General features: G+C 35.1%; 1 long non-coding RNA gene across 1 annotated transcript in view; it reads left to right on the forward strand.

The window, feature by feature from the left end:
- The window catches only part of LOC122792234, a 266,453-nt gene extending 264,155 nt beyond the window's left edge, over positions 1 to 2,298 (forward strand). The window contains exon 5 of the long non-coding RNA XR_006363294.1: positions 1,526 to 2,298. This is a non-coding gene — a long non-coding RNA (uncharacterized LOC122792234). The remainder of the gene's footprint in view (positions 1 to 1,525) is intronic.
- Positions 2,299 to 18,082: the final 15,784 nt, after the last annotated feature.

The following is an 18,082-nucleotide window of genomic DNA, read 5'->3' on the forward strand; positions in this document are numbered from 1 at the left end:
TAAGGAACTGTCCGGTGCTGAGAGAAATACAAAGGCGTTGTTCCAACCAAAGAGAACACGGCGGGAAGGCATGAAGACTGAAGGTTCACTCGGTAACGTAGAAGATTGGTGGGGCCATTATTGTTGGTGGTTACAGTGCTGGTGCAAGTACTGACACAACAATGACATGCACTGCTAGAACCAACCCCGATCCTCCTGGCGCTGGTACTCCTATACAGGGCTAACCTTGGAGTCTCGGTGCTTAGAAATCTTCACTGGGGATGTTAGTTCTGGTATGTGCCCTGATACTGGAGATGTTGGTACAGGATGGGTTAGGCTCTACGTGTTCACAGCGGACCTTGATTTCATTTGATACAATTAAGGCACGCGGTGAATGCTAAGAGAGGAGCCACATTATTCAACGCACGCATCCCCGTGCTGGGACTAAGGAGCAGCTCCCGTTCCAAGTACGCAGGTACATCAGTGCAACTTCTTACGGCTGTGCGCGCGCGCGCGCGTGTGTGTGTGTGTGTGTGTGTGTGTGTGTGTGTGTGTGTGTGTGCTGGAGTGAGGGTTGGCGTAATTACTTATCGTCATTTATGCTAGGCTAGGTGAACTAAAATAGAACCAATGTAGCAATTTTTCGGTTTATAAGTCTTAAACTAGAAAAGTAAACTATAGAGCAATACATTTTAGATTCAGCGTAGCCATTGTTGAGTAAACGTTACGAATTCTTAAACTGAAAATGAATGTTTTTGATCTATTGTAAAATGTTATTTGCATTAAACAAATGTACAGCAATTAATACTGTTTTTATTACTCGTTTGGTGCTAATTACATTTTCCTAACACGTATGATCTTTGTATTAAAATAAGATATAAGCTAAAGGATAATCCATTGATCTTAACTGCCAAGTACCAGAAATAAAAATTAACAATAATACACAAGGTTAACTTGCTCTTTCGCTGTAATGTACTATGTATTGCATTTATGACAACAGCTTACTTTAAGTGTGCATTACTGATGGATACAAACCAGACTTGGGTCAGTTTATTTATTTTATTTTACATTTGACTGTTGACTCTTCTTTTTCCAAATTCTTGGTAGAAAAAAGTGTCACGATGTAAAACGAAATGTATTATTTCAGAAGGTTGTTGGCATTATAGTTTATCCTTGGTATACTTGTGTGGTAATGCTTATTTGTAGTACCTCTACAAAGAAAAGATAGAGCTGTTTGTTAACTACTAGATCCTACATATTGTGAGTCCTGAGTAACTCTGTTACAATTAAGTGTTCTGAGTTAAAATGCCAGGTGTTCGGGCTTTTTTGCTTCTGTGAAGCACAAATTATCTAAGAAAAGCTTGCCTGCCGCCATAGAGAGTGCTGCTGATTTATGCAGAGGTTATTTCATTACCACAGTAAATAAGATGGTTAGTAATAAAATAGTTTTAGTGAGAAAATTGCTGTCCATGTTTTATTAAAAGATTAAGGTGAACATAAAAAATATATTGCTATTGTATAAAATGGGTGCTTTGCTTTTCCATAGTTTTCAACATTCCGTCTCTAAAATGAGGAACACTACCTTTCATACTGTGGAACAAACGGGCAAAACGTGAAACACCTACTAGCAGCTTACTAACAACTTCGACTAGGAAGCTCACAGGATGGTTAAAACGTGCTACTTATAAAAAGTTATTTTGATGAAATAATATGATCCAGCACGATTTACCATGGATACATCATAACACCGAATGTGTGACAGACCCTTTCAGTATTGAACTTTGAGGAATATGGGCCTTTTAAGACCCCAAATGAGGAATGCTTGTTCATAATGAGGTACATTTGAGAGGTATGTGCCTTTCGACGATTCCGTTAACATTGATATCTTGAGGGTGGTAGTGCGGAATACTTCTCAACTTCCTTTGATTTTGCCTCATATTTTTGTCCTGGACCTCGTAATATATATATTTTTTTATTTTTGTGGTAAATTATCAGTGTTTACAGTTAAACAATAATGCCAGCGCAGACAATGGAGTTTCCTAGTTCTTAGTGTTCTGAAAAAAATGTATATTGATGCGAGACCTGCAGTGTTATATTTTTAAGAGAATGAGGATAATATGTAAAAGAAAGTGCCCGATTTAGACCCCCTACACACACACACACACACACACACACACACACACACACACACACACACACTTTATTTTCGGCTTTATTCAGCGTTCTTGAGCAAACAAATTGAGAGGTATGGATGGTGGGGTGCTTGTTACAGCAATGGGAACCTGACAACAGTCTGCTCTATTGTGTAAAGTCAGTATTACCACTATCATCTATTTTTTTTTTCAAAACAGGTTTATTGTTTTAACATATAAGACCACTATCATCTATTTGAAACCAAGATAAAGACAATTAAGTTGCACTGTTTCTTCCCCTTCTCATTTGTCAACTGAAGCTTATTCTGTTAATGCATAGTCTCCGTTTCCCCTTTGGTTAGTGGTATTATTGAAGAATGGAGCATTGCTGGTATTCGCACTGTCAGGGTTAAAAGAATAAAGTACTTGCTGTGATTTTTTTTCAGTTATGTAATCTAAGTTGTAAGTATAAAGAAAATGAATGTCACAGCTATGTAAATATCAGAGAATGGATTACATAAATAAGACAAAACATCAGCATTCAGTGAAGTGGTGTATGGCAGAACTTAAGATATTTCTTTGTTTTTAACTAGAATATATTGAAACTTTTTGGAACAATTACTGGCTTTGCTGGATTGTATAGATATTTGAAGAAAAATCGGGTTCTAGTCCTTAAACATTGTGTAATAGATTAACGAATCCAAATTAAACTGATGTTTGATACGGATATGGCTGCTGTTCATGGCACTCATGCTTGTCTCATTATTTATTTTTTCATTTAACACACTCAGCTGTTAATGTTGCAAAAGTCTATTTCTATAAAATTATAAAAAGACAGCACAGGTGTATGCTCTAGGTAGGTCTTTCGTGGACCCGAACAGCCCCAACAAAAGAGACGGTTTCCCTACTAAAGACTGCGAGTTCGACTCTTTCCTCTCCATCTGAATATTCACGCAGTTATTGCTGTGCTGTTTAAGGGGATTCACTCTTTTGTTCGTTTTGCTTGAACGATTTTAACTAATCCCGTATTAAAAATAATATTTTTCAGTGAATGTTGTAGTATACCTCGAAATACGTTCCCTCAAAACATGAGGTCTAACGTTTTACAACTTTGCGCTTTTCAAATTATATTTCACAGAAAAAAAGTGATTCTGTACAATCCATTAAAGCAATTCCAAAAAGAAAACAGACATGTTGATAATGTGTCTCGCAGACAGGTGTTAAAAGGCGATTTTTAAATCACTGGTGTTGCTGTAATAAGATAATAGTCATATTTATTGTAAAAAGCAACTTCGCTTTAGGGATCATAAAGCATAATCTTGTAAAGGCAATTTTGGTAACTAAATCAAAATAAGCTGCTCTAGAACCGTCGTCTGTGATTTTTCCGTCACAAATTTACTGCAGAAAAAAATAGGGGCGTAGCTGTACAAAGAGAAATTATTATCCTCACAAGGACAAGCATTTTCAAAACCTGGTGGATAGACGGAAGTACATTATTGCACGCTACACAAATAAGCATATTTATAATGGCAGTGCACCTGGCTACACCTTTTTTGTAAACACTGACATAGAATTTTATTTTCGTTCCACAAGAACACTGCACTACCGTTATAAGCACACAACATTTGGAAACACTTCTGACCAGAAACCGAGAACAGCAGCAAAGGTAGACAGAAGAGTATTTTTTTTATTTTAACTTGGTAGTTAGTCAGACACAAACAGATCCACACATGCACACCTGATCTTACAGTCTTACCTTTGGTGTACTTAAAGTGTGCAAATAGTAGCAGCTTTTTTTTCCGGGGGGGGGGGTACGAGGTACAGTTCAGTGAATAACATACAGAAAAAAACGGCTACATTTAACTGAGTCTCACATAGAAGTTAGCGAACAATGCCTTTGTTATTTTAAACACAAAAAATCCAGAGAAAGTATGCTATACTAGTAATGAATATGCATGAATGCATGCATTAAACAGTTAAGTAAATATATGCATTTTGTATTACAAAGCAGGTTTGGTGCAATGAAAGCTGCACTTTGCACCTGCTTTTACACAAAATAAATATATATAGTGAAGCTATGATGTAAACCAGCACGATTTTGACCGAACAAATAGAAATGGCTGAACAAAGTGTTCCGAACCTCTTAACTGTCCAGATTTTCGCAGAATGTCTAGATTTCTGGCCTATATTTTTGGTCTTTTCCTCATAAAATTTAAGTTTTTCTTTTCTTTTTTGCTAAACCATTGGGATGATCTGAAGATCGAAGCCACTAAATAATGGCATCAGTTTGAGTTTCAGACTTCAACTCCTTCAGAAAATGCATGTTAAAACAAACCCTGTTACTCTGGCAACTTTCTAAGTTTATAAGAGCAATATTTAAAACATGCCCTCTTTTAGGCCTTTGTCCAGATTTCTTGTACTAAGATGTTGAGAGGTATGGACTCTGCAGTTATGTCTGCTGTTATTTGTGATTACAATTACTGCAGTCTGAAAGTTGATGCCAAAAATTAAATAAGTATATGGGGTACATTTTATCATCTTATTATGTAAGTAAACAGAAATCCAGAGATCTTCACAACCACATAGAGGACAAATGTCTGGTTCTACAGCAAATGCTTTATGAACCTGCAATAATATGTATGTTAGTTTAGGTTGCACTCCATTTTGTAACGGGCATATTGGGCTTCTGTAATACATGTAACTTGCATAGATACTTAGCAGCAGATTTTGCAATTTCTGTCTTTCTGTCTCAATGTGTGTTTGTCTCTAGACCATATAACTTGGTGTAGGTAGTCTGCCTTTTTGTTTGGCCATCTATCTATCTATCTATCTATCTATCTATCTATCTATCTGTCTATCTATCTATCTGTCTATGTATCTATCTAATGCAATCTATTCATGTCTCTGGACTGTATGATGCCAGTCTCTTATCTCATAACAGCTTATGAAACTACCCTATTAACACTAACTGCAATAATCACACCAGTTTAGTTTACAAGCAGCTATGTACTTACCATGGCAGGCAGGGAATTAATAAATACCTCAGCTCAGTGTCATAATTCACCTATTAGATTCTTTCTGCTTAAAGCTTTAGAAGTATTGAACAGTGCCTTTTCTTTGTTGTCTTTTTAATGTCTTAACAGGTTTACTACAGTCCTAATGTGAATTATGTAAGTTGAAATACAGACTAAAACATATTACCCCCAATTAAAAGATCATTCCAAAACGAATACACCAAGCCATATGTCATACGGAGAGGTGCTATAAAAGTTTAACCAATAAATAATTCCCTAACTTAACATGGCAATCTTTATAACAAAGACATTTTTGAGGAAACAGCATTTTGAAATAAATCAGGACACACAACTGCATAAAATGCAAAGTATCCAAGAACATTTAATCCCAAGACAGTGAGACAGACATAACAAGTTCAGTTAGCTAATAAAATATAATTACAAGTTGTGCCTAATAATAATTAGATGTATATTTTCTTTCAGCATGTCTATGAATTCTTCACATTCAGGAGAAACAAGCCAGGCTAGGAAGGGTACTCAGCATACAGAGTTGAAATATGCTGTAAGAACAACACACCACCTCACACATGCATGAGCATGCACACACACACACACACACACACACACACACACACACACACACACACACACACACACACACACACACACACACACACACACACACACACACACACACACACACACACACACACACACGCACATGCAAACACACAGGATTGTATATGCACACAACCCCACCCCATTCATTTTTACTTAAAATGGCATGGCACTAGAATATTTTGTTGGTAATAATAAAATACATACAATAATTGAACTCAATCAGTTTCTGTGTGGAAACAAAAGTGCACACTTTTGTCAAGAGATTGCATGAAACAAAAAGTTCATCACAGCTTGTCTAACAATAAACACATTTATGTCAAAAATAATGTTTAAGAACACTAGAAGTATTTTTTCATCTGTAAATTATGTGGGCGTTTTTTTTTCTATCCAACCTTTTGTCACATTCTTCATAAGCACAAAAGGAACAAAAACATAATCTTGAAATGAAGACAATTGTGCAACCACCATATTCCAATTTATTCAAGACACAAAATGCATTTTTAGAGGCCAAACAACATATATGTTGATAGCTTTAATTTCAGTCAATATTAATTTACCAGGGAAGATAAATTAAGTCACTGAATATGGTACCATATTTCATATGCATGCAATTATTACTTGAATACATTCCAAATGAAAGCAAATGAAATACTTATTAAAACTGCTGATTCTAATTAATTATTGTTTCTGACGATTAAACATTTCTGTAATATGTTTTATTTTAATTGCCCCTTTTTGCTATCTGTTTTATCAGCAGTAAATAAAAAATAGAGAAAGAAAGAAACCAACAGAATATTTATGCTAAAAATTAATTTTATATTGTGATGACATCTTTCTGTCAAAAATAGCAATATTTTTTTATGATAATTTACAGTTATGTGCTTAGTCTTAAGAGAAAATGTGTTTGATAACTAGAGTTATGTGAGAAAATGTTTGATACAAACTCTGTTGCATTGTATTGTTAGTAAGAATTAGATTGCATTATAGTTTGGAATCTATATTTATGATTTAACACATGACATTTTCTTCCTAAAGCAGATTCTTCCTGTGAAGATGAAAAATAGAAGCCAATCAATATTAAAACTTTTAAATTCATACAACTGGACTACAGTGACATATGCACATGAATGAATGATGTTATTGAAGGAAGTTATCAATTTTGCAATATCAAAATATATTTGCCATGACAATGAATAGGGAGTCCAAGTAAGTAATGCTTCCTAATAAAGAAACAGCAGTGCTTTTCTCAATTCCATTTGGTTAGTATTGCAAAAAAGCAAAGATAAACATCTGCTAGTTTTATTACATATATATTTTTATAAACCATATAATTACATCCAGAGATAAAATAAGAACCAATTTTCTCTTTTAAAGGAAAGTGTACTTTCATGTCAGTCATTTTATACATATATATACATATATATATATATATATATATATATATATATATACATATATATATATATATATATGTAATGCATTCATATTCAAAGTAACTTGCTCCAAAAACATAGAAAGAAAAAACATGTTCATAAGTCCATGACTAACACATAAGTTAACTGCACCTGGATTTGACATGTTTCTAGGATTTAGGGGACTGCAAAAAGGTTAGAAAATCAAAAGAGACTTCAGTATGTATTGCACATTCTTCATCTCACATATTTGCTCCTTGTAGCTTGCAGCTACATTATTGCATATTTGGCCTACTACGTATTTGTTTTCTAGCTATTTTTAAGCTATAGTATTTTTTCTTCACTGAACGAATACTGTCAGCGATGCCATGAAATAAAATGTTTAATGCTCACTTCAGAATACACTGTTGCTATAGTATTGTCTGTATTGCCCAAAGGAAGACAGGGAGAGAAACAAAAAGAGAGGAAGGAAAAACATGGAATATATTTCCCATAATTCATATTATCTACAACAAAATTAAATATCACCAAACTAACAAGCTTCTAAAGCTAACAACTCAATAGTTTTACTTTAAGTGAACATAGATCTACTTCTGTATTTGTTTTATGAAATCTGTAAAAGTGAGGGTTACGCTTAAAATTGCAACTAATAGCATCATATGTCTAAGCTAATTATGAGGCGTTTCTATTTTTTGTATTGTAGTAATTTTATTTTGTATTTTTTATGCTTTTATTCTTTGCATATGTTGATGTTTAAAAGGGGTAGTATGCACAATGATTCATCCTATATATTCACTTATGGATGGGTCCAGGTTAATTTATTTATTTGTTTGGTTGCTTATTTCTTTGTATTGGTTAAATGGGAATGTCCACCTGAGAAGATATATTTCTGTCATAGCCTTGGGATTAAAAGCTCCAGACATTACAGAAATAAAGCAATTTCTTGTATACAGTACAAAACACAGATCATAGGTGTAATTGTGCACTGTAAAATATTGCATTATAATAAATGGATCCAGACTGAACAAATTATATCAGATAGGCTAGCATAACAGAACTAAGGATGACTGAGACAATAATGAAGCAGAGCAAATGAATATAATAAAACAAATCAATGTATAAATCAAATAGGCATTAAATGAGGGATGGATGTAGGAAGCACAAACAATTTTATGCTAACATAATAAACACCATCATACTTAAATTCAAATATAAGTTCAAGGAAATAAAATAAGCTGATGCTAAGATTAAGGCGGGAGGTAAAAAAGACTCGCTGAAAGAAATAAAGGAGACCGATAAACGTTAAAGGGACAGAGAGGACAAATTAACCAAATGACTGGGGAAGGTGTTTACATACACAGTCTCTGAGCGGCCCAGTCATGTGTTATGAATCTATAGTAACTGCAGTCTGCAGTAGTACATGGGAGGGAGGTGCTGGCTCGATCTGTGTTTTACGGTACAGAGCACTGCCGTACCCTGCTGGGATGTGGCTGATACTCACTGTCAACAGAATGCAGTGGCAGGAGAAACATGAAGTTGAATTACTAAGGTGCGTCAAAGGGAAGTATCAACATGAGAGAGCGAGAGATGAAAAAAAGAAATCCAGGACATGAAGGGATGTGGCTATTCTTAAAGAGCCTTAAAGCCTGCTTTATTAATATCAAGGTTTTGGAAATGGTGTAATCTAGCAAATAAAGCATATTTGTACTGGTATTTAGATGTTTGTGAGAGGACCACAAGTTTATTCCTTCTTAAGAGGAGAGTATTTGAAGAACTAATATCGTAATATGGTTGCATGCATTAATATGCTTCTTGTTAAATATGCTGAGATTTTAAGACAGTATAACACTGTTTTAATAAGGGAATAGAATGTAGACAGTAATTATACAGCAATAGTTTATTTTAAAAGTATACACTATAAATTTTATCATAGTTTTATTAATAGCCTGTAGCATTTTGTTACAACTTTCCACATTGTTACAGTACAGTATAACATTATATATTCCAATGCAAAGTAATATACAACACTGAGCTTGTTCTGTCTCACCCATACCCTCCCCCTGGAGTATGTATCTATATATATATATATATATATATATATATATATATATATATATATATATATATATATATATATATATTGCATAATAAAAAAAGTAAACTGAAATATCCAAACATAATAGAATTCATGTTGGGACAACATGCCGAGTTCAGAAGAGCCCACATCTGCTTGTCTGCTGTAAATATAATAAATAAAATAAATTACACTACTCCAAAGCAGACCAAATGGGATGTAGATAAAGTCTTGCACCTAACTGCTGAAAAAAAATAATAATTTTGAAAAATACCGCTGCATACTTAGTAAATGCAATACTGTTTTCTAATCCACTTTAGTTAATACTTTCAAAGTAATAAGCATTCCTCTCTCTCTCTCTCTCTCTCTCTTTTGCTGATATTATACACTCATTAAACAGCTGCACTGTCATCAAAAGTTTTTTTTTATTTTTCACAGTGATCAGATGGGGTACAGAGCACGCCACCATCCTTTATTTTTAATATCCTACATCATCTTTAGATGCTTCTAAATGACTTTAAATCTTACAAAGTTAAATGAAGAAACATTTCCCATAGATACAATAGTCTTTTTTCAGTTGTATTGCCATTAGAAGATTTTTAAAATTCTAGCTTCTGAATGTATAAACATATAATTATGAGTAATCTACCTGTCAAAATATATTGTTTTATGCCTGAATTAACCATGGACTAGATTCCAAAGGCATTGCTGTTAGTGTAAATCTGCTCTGATTCTGAAAGACTTGTGGTCTTGGTTTAAGTGACTTACTGTGGTAGAAGTTCTATCTATAAAAAGGCTTGCAACAGGGTCCAGATTCCAAGAAATCTGCTCTCGGTGTAAGTGGTCACTTACACTGAAAGCAAGTCTTTTTGAACTGGGCCCCATATTTCATGTTAGCTTGAGATTTGCTACAGTTATATATCAAAAGTTATATTTGTTACATGACTGAATAGGAAACATATAAGACAGACATACAGACAGCTCTGTGCATAGAATTATTTTATACAAAAATTATAACAATTTGAGACTAAGTGGAATAGAAAAGCAGTCTGATAACCAAATGTTGTAATAGCAGAACTGATCAAATTTAACACTGACTGAAAATCGTTGCAGCATGGGCAAAACTCTTTTCCTCCAAGATGCACTCACTTTGGTTAATCAGTGGTGATTTTATTAACTAAAAGTGCAAGACCAAAGTCCCATGTTTAGGGTTGTGTGGCATCATTCCATACAAAAATAAAAAATGAAATCACCATGCAAACCTTATGTTGGATGGTGCATTTTCATCTGGAATAATGTTCCTACAAATGTTCGTAATGCTACTACCCAAGATCTGAGATGACAGCAGTTGGATTTCACTGTCATATTGTTTAGTATAGTTATTGGGCTAGGGACATCATATAGTCTTACATGATTCACTTTTGCACTGGTACAAGGTTCTTTGAATATATATTATTACTCAAATTATTATACAAATTTAGGCTTAGAAAACAGAGATGAAAACTTGCATGCTAGGATAACGACAGCTTGGTTAAAATTCGGATAAAACAGATGACAGTATAGTATATATGACATATTTTCTGCTAAAGTAATCACAGATGTTCTAGCAAAAACATGAAAGCAAAATGATATCAAGATGTAAGTAGCTGACAGTGAAAAATGTTCTGGTTAAGTGAACTAAGCAAATGTTCACATAGTAATTGTTCCGCATTTCATTTCTGCCAGTTTGTAATATATTCATATTTATTGTTTCACCTATTAAGTATCCAGGTAAGTGGAACTGATACACACACACACACACACACACACACACACATATATATATATATATATATATATATATATATATATATATATATATATATATATATCAATCTATCAACCTTTTGGGGACAAATGCTAATAAATACAATTCACAATCCATGCAGTACAGAAGTAAATACTGTATAATACATACTTAGCAGTACAATGTGATGCAAACAACAATGGCATACTTAAAAAAAAAATAAGCATTTTAATTAAACAATCATAATGATTATTTGAAAACATGAAAATTATACCCATTCACAAAAACAGTCCAAACTCATCTCCCTGCATAATATGACATTTTTAATGCTACATGAAAGCTGAAACTACTATATATAAATTCTAATCCAGCGAGCCAAACTGTAATTATATAATTCAGATGCCTGAGTTCTATTTTCAATTGAATGTATGTCCCATCACTGTTGGATAAATATACCATTTGCAACTAAAAGGATTTTTCTTGCACAGCTTTTCTAATATTTGTGTGGTTTGTTCCAGGTACTGAAAGCTAGAGCAGAAAAGGAATTATCATCCAAATGATTTCTGGTCTGAGAGCCAACTGGGAGTAAAGGAGATGATTCAGGAGTACCAGAGAATTGTAAAGTGCCTTAGGATTGTTATCAAAGTACCTTCTACATACAGACATATGTAGCTAACTGAATAGTTCATTACAGATAGAACATAGGTTCATAGGTTCATAGGATGATACTAGGCTATTGGCCCAGAAGCCCTTATAAGTCTAGCCAAGAATTTCACCCATGTTTCCACAATGTCAGCACATTTCCCCTTTCCAGCAGGGACACAGGTGAGATCACATGAGTGGATTTTCTGTTTCTCATCCATTCGTCCAGGTTCCTCTTAAAGAGGGCTAGTGAGATACTCTGCTTGACGTAGAGAGGGAGTCTATTCCACAGATGGGGGAGTCTTTGTGACACAAATCTATCCTGGTAACAAGTTCTATTAATGCCACAGACCAGGTTGTGGCCTTGCATGTGGGTTGAGCGAGTAGAGTCTGGCTTACGGATATTCAGCAACTCCATCAAGGCTAGGTCTGAGATGGCCTTGTATGCCAGACACAGGTCACCTCTGAGCAGTCTGTATGAGACTGAGTACAGGGACAGGGCTTTTGACCTATTTGTATAGAATAGGTGTTTGAGACCCTGGATTTTCCTGGTCAGGAGCCTCTGTAGTCTAACCAGCTGCTACATGTGCTCTCGGCGCTAAGTGTTTTATAAATCTGCTTTTAGCTTGTACCAGTGGTCTTGGTGTTTTGTCCAAGTGTGAATTCAGAGTGGTACACAGAAGGTGACTGTGTTTTGCAGGGATTGCTTTATTCTTACGAAGTTCCTGATTGTGCAGGGATGAAAGCTTTGTGGATCCATTTTTTAATAAATATTGTTTGTGGATTACCTACTGTGGTATCTTTGCTTTTACAGTGTGTTCTCAGCTCCGTGTTTGTGCCTGTTTTCTTTTTTTTTTTTTTTTTCTCTTTTGTCATATTAAACATTGTCATCCTGAAGGACGGATATTTTTTTTTATCAGCTACACCAGGCTCACATACATATAGACTCACATACGCATACACACACACACACACACACACACACACACACACACACACACACACACACACACACACACACACACACACACACACACACACACATATACATTGGCACACACACATATACACAGGCTAAATGCACAAAAACAATTGGAAGCAAATCTTATTCACTGAATGATATTTCTGCAAGTTACATAATAACATTACTATTATGTAATACTATTTTTTCAGTGTGCTGATTCAGAAGTTGCTTTGAATCTGGATTATCCACATTTATTATACTATAAATGTATATGTTCTGATGAAGATGTCATGCTCTGCTCAGTGCTGGTTTATTAGACCTATAAACTTCCAAACCTCATGGGTATGTATGGCTGTGCTTCTAAAGACCCTCATGGGTTAATGAACCTAAAACATATGAACCTAAAACATAAAGAAAAAGACAGCACAGAAAACAAGCAAGGAAAGTCTTAAAATGGCAGAGGTCAAGCAATGCATAAACGTGAAACAGGTATTTATTTATCTGTACACAGGGTTTATATCAAGTTACTGACATTATTAAGTTAAATGTCTGTAACTAGATGGTTTTATTTTATCTGAAACTTATGATCAGAAAAAAATAAAAACATCAGAACCAATTGTTCTTTTTCATAGCTGAGTTTGGGTTTCTCCAATCATAAATGCATTGTAGAAACTTAGCTTTATGAACATATACGATAGAAGATGCCACATGCTAATTAGAGATCGACTGTGACAAAATAAAAAAGTATAAGCCAAAATATAAGCTGAAAGAGAGAAAACAAACAGAGATAGAAGCAAATTATGTTTGGTAGAAACTGGAAATCCAGGACTATAATAAATACAATTGCACACACACACACACACACACACACACACACACACACACACACACACACACACACACACACACACACACACACACACACACACACACACACATGCACACACATATCTATCTATCTATAGATGTATATCTTGAGGATGAATTCACAAATGCCTACACTAAGTCTGCACAGTCTGTATTCAGGCACATCCCTACCACATTTGTTATATTGTTTATTCACTCAGAAATACTACATATTAAGGTTGTAAGAAAATAAGTAGGAAAACTAAAATTAGGAGGAAGAAGGTAGGAGTTATGCTTGTGTCATCTATTCACTCAGAATGGTGTACACTTAGTACAGACATTAATGAATCTGTACTTATTTGTAGCTAGCTAGTTAGCTATAGGTAGGATACCCACAAGTTGTTGAAAGACAACTTGTCAAACCCCCCCTTCAAAAAACCTGCTGACATGACGGAACAAAAATAGGTGATTGAACATGCCAGCAGTTGTTTTTGTGTGGGATTGCAGTACAATGGGGATTGGGGTATTTCCCCTCCCCGAATATAGTGCAATCTCAGAGTTAGAATATATAATTAGCAGGGGTGGGAGTTCATGGAGGCCCTGCAAAAATAGAAGATTTTTGTTTTTTACATTGTTTTTTCAATTGATTGCTGACCAACAAATCGTGTTCAATGTGTTGTCATTTGACAAATGGATGTTTTGACCAATTGTCAGACATCTCTCTCTCTCTCGCTATAGAGATATATCTATATTTATATATTTATATCATCTATATCTATATAATTATATCTATATATATGTATGTATATCTGTCTATATATATATATATATATATATATATATATATATATATATATATATATATATATACATAGAGAGAGAGAGGGATAGATAGAGATAAATAAGAGATAAATGTATATGGCTGAGTTAAGAAGAAGCTTGAAATAAGACAAGGTGATAGACTGCATTTGGATGGCATCAGGTAAAATGTTTCTTTCACCTCTGTTATAGCTTGAGAAAGGCTTTTTTTCTCATGGGCAGTATGGAATGAGTCATATTGAATTGCTAAGGTGCATAGGTCTAAGATGATGTGGATGATTTTTAAAGCAAGGAACTTAGAAGAAGGCAACATTTTAGCAAAGCAAAAGAATAGATTAAATAACTACATTAAGGGGAGCCAGTCCAGATATTTGACACTACATAATTATGTCACTCAAAGGGGCAGCAGATGTGGCTGCGTGGTATAAGGTACACTGGAACAAGAAGTACAGATCACATTCTAGTGGAAGAGATATTGTGAGTATGGGAGAAGAACACAGTACCTTTAGCAATAAGAAGGAACAGTGAAAATATCTGCACAGTATAGGTTCTCTAGATTATAATTTGTAGCCTTAATAATGTCATCGACTGGGATTAGACAGTGAAGCCACTGCATAGACTGATGTCTACTTTTATGGGAATGATTATTCAGTGTTAGGTCTGTATAAGCTAATAAGGGAGGCAGTGCAGTTGTTAGTATACAAGGGACAATCAGTGGTCTTTTGATCAACTCTGTGGTAAAATGCAAATATGTGCTGAGGCAGACTGTAGGAGGCAACACACTAAAGGTACCTGAGAAGGTAAAAGATTACAGAAAATAATTCACAATACATGCAGAATAATGCTCAGAAGAAGGAAAGGGAAGGCAGAAATTGAGCAATTAATGTGATATTGAAATAAATGAAAACTGTTAAAAGGAAATATATGTGAAGTGAACAATGGTAATAATGGAAATTGTTACTGTGTTTGTTTTTTTCTGTATATGAACTCATGTTGCAATTTAAAATGTTGATGTTTTAATAAAGATTTATAGAAAAAAAAGAGTTGAGCTGGAAACACGTTCAATGAATCTACAAGGGAAACAAATGAAAGACTCTAGGATTCTTCACTGAAGCCGGGACTTCCAAGCTTGACATTCCCAATTAACAAATATAAAAATACACAAATGGGGAATTAATTAGATTAAATACTTTGTGTAAACATACAGAATGGAAATAGTTGAACACTTCCTGTTGAGGTTGTATAATGTGTCAGCAGTGCTTTTTAAAAGAACAGTAGTAACACTTTGCATAATTACAACTCACTTTAGAGGAAATAAAATTATTATGATCAGGGATATAGGACAAGACAGGATTATAAATATATTTCAGGAAGCCTTAGCATATAAGACAAATGTTTTATTTTCTGGTATATAGTAACATATATAGTAGAGCAGCCTTGTATGTGAGGACAATAGATTAACAGTCATGTGGATGGGGACACAGGTGGACAGCCTTGTAGATGGTAACTACAGGTGGACAGCCATGCGGATAGAGATTATAGGTGGACAGCAATGTGGATGGGGAATCGACATGGACAACCTTGTGGATGAGGAGAAGTGACAGCCATGTGGATAGCGACTATAGGTGGACAGCTTTGTAGATGAGGACTACAGGTGGACAGCCTTGTAGTTGAGGACTACAGGTGGACAGCCATGTGAATGAGGACTACATGTGGCCAGCCTTGCAGATGAGGACTACAGGTAGTCTTCCAGAGTTTTGAGAAGATTCAACAAAAAGTGGCTGAAAAAAATTCTTAACTGCTGAGACAAGAGTTCTAGGTGTCTTTGTTGTACACCATTAATGTCTGAGATACCTCTCACCATCAAGTCAGAGAAAAACTAAGGGCTCAAGGATGGGAAGGTGCTTATTTGGAATAGGACAATTGTTTTTGGATAAGAGAAAGAATAGTGCTTACCAGAAGTTTGACAAAATTGTGAATCTGGAGTCAAGAAAGGAAGAACATTTTCAGGATTATTGATTGTATGTCCTCCACAGAATAAATTGCGCCTTCTCATGGTTTCTAATAGAGCTCAAGCAAGTGTCAAAGATAATTATTCTTTTGAGTATAATGTATAGGCAGACCCCATCATCTGCATTCCAGCCAGCAATAACATCAGTGACAAGCCTCCACCATGAGTGGATGGAAGTGAAAGCACCAATAATCAGAATCCCTGAAATGCATCCAGAAATAAATAAATAAAAACAAAAAAACATCTTTTTAAGTGTTTTTTTTTTTTGCAGGGGGCAAGCTCCCCTGCACTCCCAGATGTTAAAGGCAAGCCCTCACACCTCCATAACTTTATACAAACTCCAGGGTTGCACTAACTTGAAGAAGGGGTAAATTTACTCAAAAAGGCCATCATTGCTGGCACAACTCTGACAATAATTTCCTATGGAAAAATTCAGATCATTGATGTATTGAACCTCGGGTATTTGAAGCTTGTGCATTCAGCCTTTGTCCATCAGTAGGGTAACATAGTGAACTTGTACATATTCTAAGCTTTACATCAAATTCTTTATCTGCTGGTTTGTATCTTTGGAGTGCTTTTGAATTGGTTTACATTTCATGAAGGAATTTAAGTGATATCATTGTCTTTAATGGACTGTTTATAGAGTATATAAAACAAGTAATTGTAAAATCATTTGTAGAATGTGAGTTGATGTGGGCCATTCACTGATAACTAATGGATCTAAAAAGATGATGAAGCAAGTTAAATACATACTGTGCAGGCTGGGATAGAAATCTGGTACCATTCAAGCCAACATGACAGGGAAGGAAAATATATACTGCCTATGTTTAATGAGTGTCATGGATCAGACAGGGCTGATTGATGACTGCTCAGTCCTACAAGGGCAGTAAAAGGATAGTAAAGAAATGTTAGTATTCCGATACACTGCAACACATGCTTGTGTTGTGTGTGTATGTGTGTGTGTGTGTGTGTGTGTCTGTGTGTCTGTGTGTGTGTGTGTGTGTGTGTGTGTGTGTGTGTGTGTGTGTGTGTGTGTGTGTGTGTGTGTGTGTGTGTGTGTGTGCTTTGAGGGTACTTAGCTAAGAAGTTTGTTAGTTAGCTATGAAGATATAGACTGAAATTTTTGGGGGGTATGCATTTAATCAGTATTGCATTGTTGCAAATGATGACAGTTCAGCTACAAAGTGGTACATCTAAATGGAATTTGATAGTGAAATTAGGTGACTTAGGGAGATTGTACACAGAGTTACAAAGTATATAATAATAGATTTCTTTCAGCCCTGACCCTAGAGACTACAAAACTGAGTTTTGAGATAAGTTATATCACTTTAAGCACAACATGGTGCATGAGAAATGACAACAGGCATCACAGATACATACATATAATGGAAACGGTAATATGATGTCAGGATGAATGCCTATGTCCTAGTCAGTACAAATGTTTAAAGTACATGTTCCATACTGCTATAGAGAAAGGGGACGCTGGTGCTGCATACCATGCTTTTTGAAAAAGAGAAAATTCTTTAATTTTAGAGGAAAGTGAATAAAAGAGGGAGAGAATAATTTTACAGATAGAGAGAAAGTTGTAGAGTCTATGTTCTTATATAGCGAACATCTGATGGTCCTAGGAAGGGACAGAGATGGAGTACTGCAAGGACAGGGAGAAGTAGAAGTTTGGGCCAAGAGAATGTTGGAGCCTGAGTGTGATGGAAGAGAGCTTTGACAGCAGATGTTCGGGATGTATAGGAGTGAAAAGGCATTCAGTAACCAGTTGAACTTGTT

The sequence above is a fragment of the Protopterus annectens genome, chromosome 1.part2 (genome assembly GCF_019279795.1).
Source record: "Protopterus annectens isolate FY-2018-M chromosome 1.part2, PAN1.0, whole genome shotgun sequence".
NCBI classification, from domain to species: Eukaryota; Metazoa; Chordata; order Ceratodontiformes; family Protopteridae; genus Protopterus; species Protopterus annectens.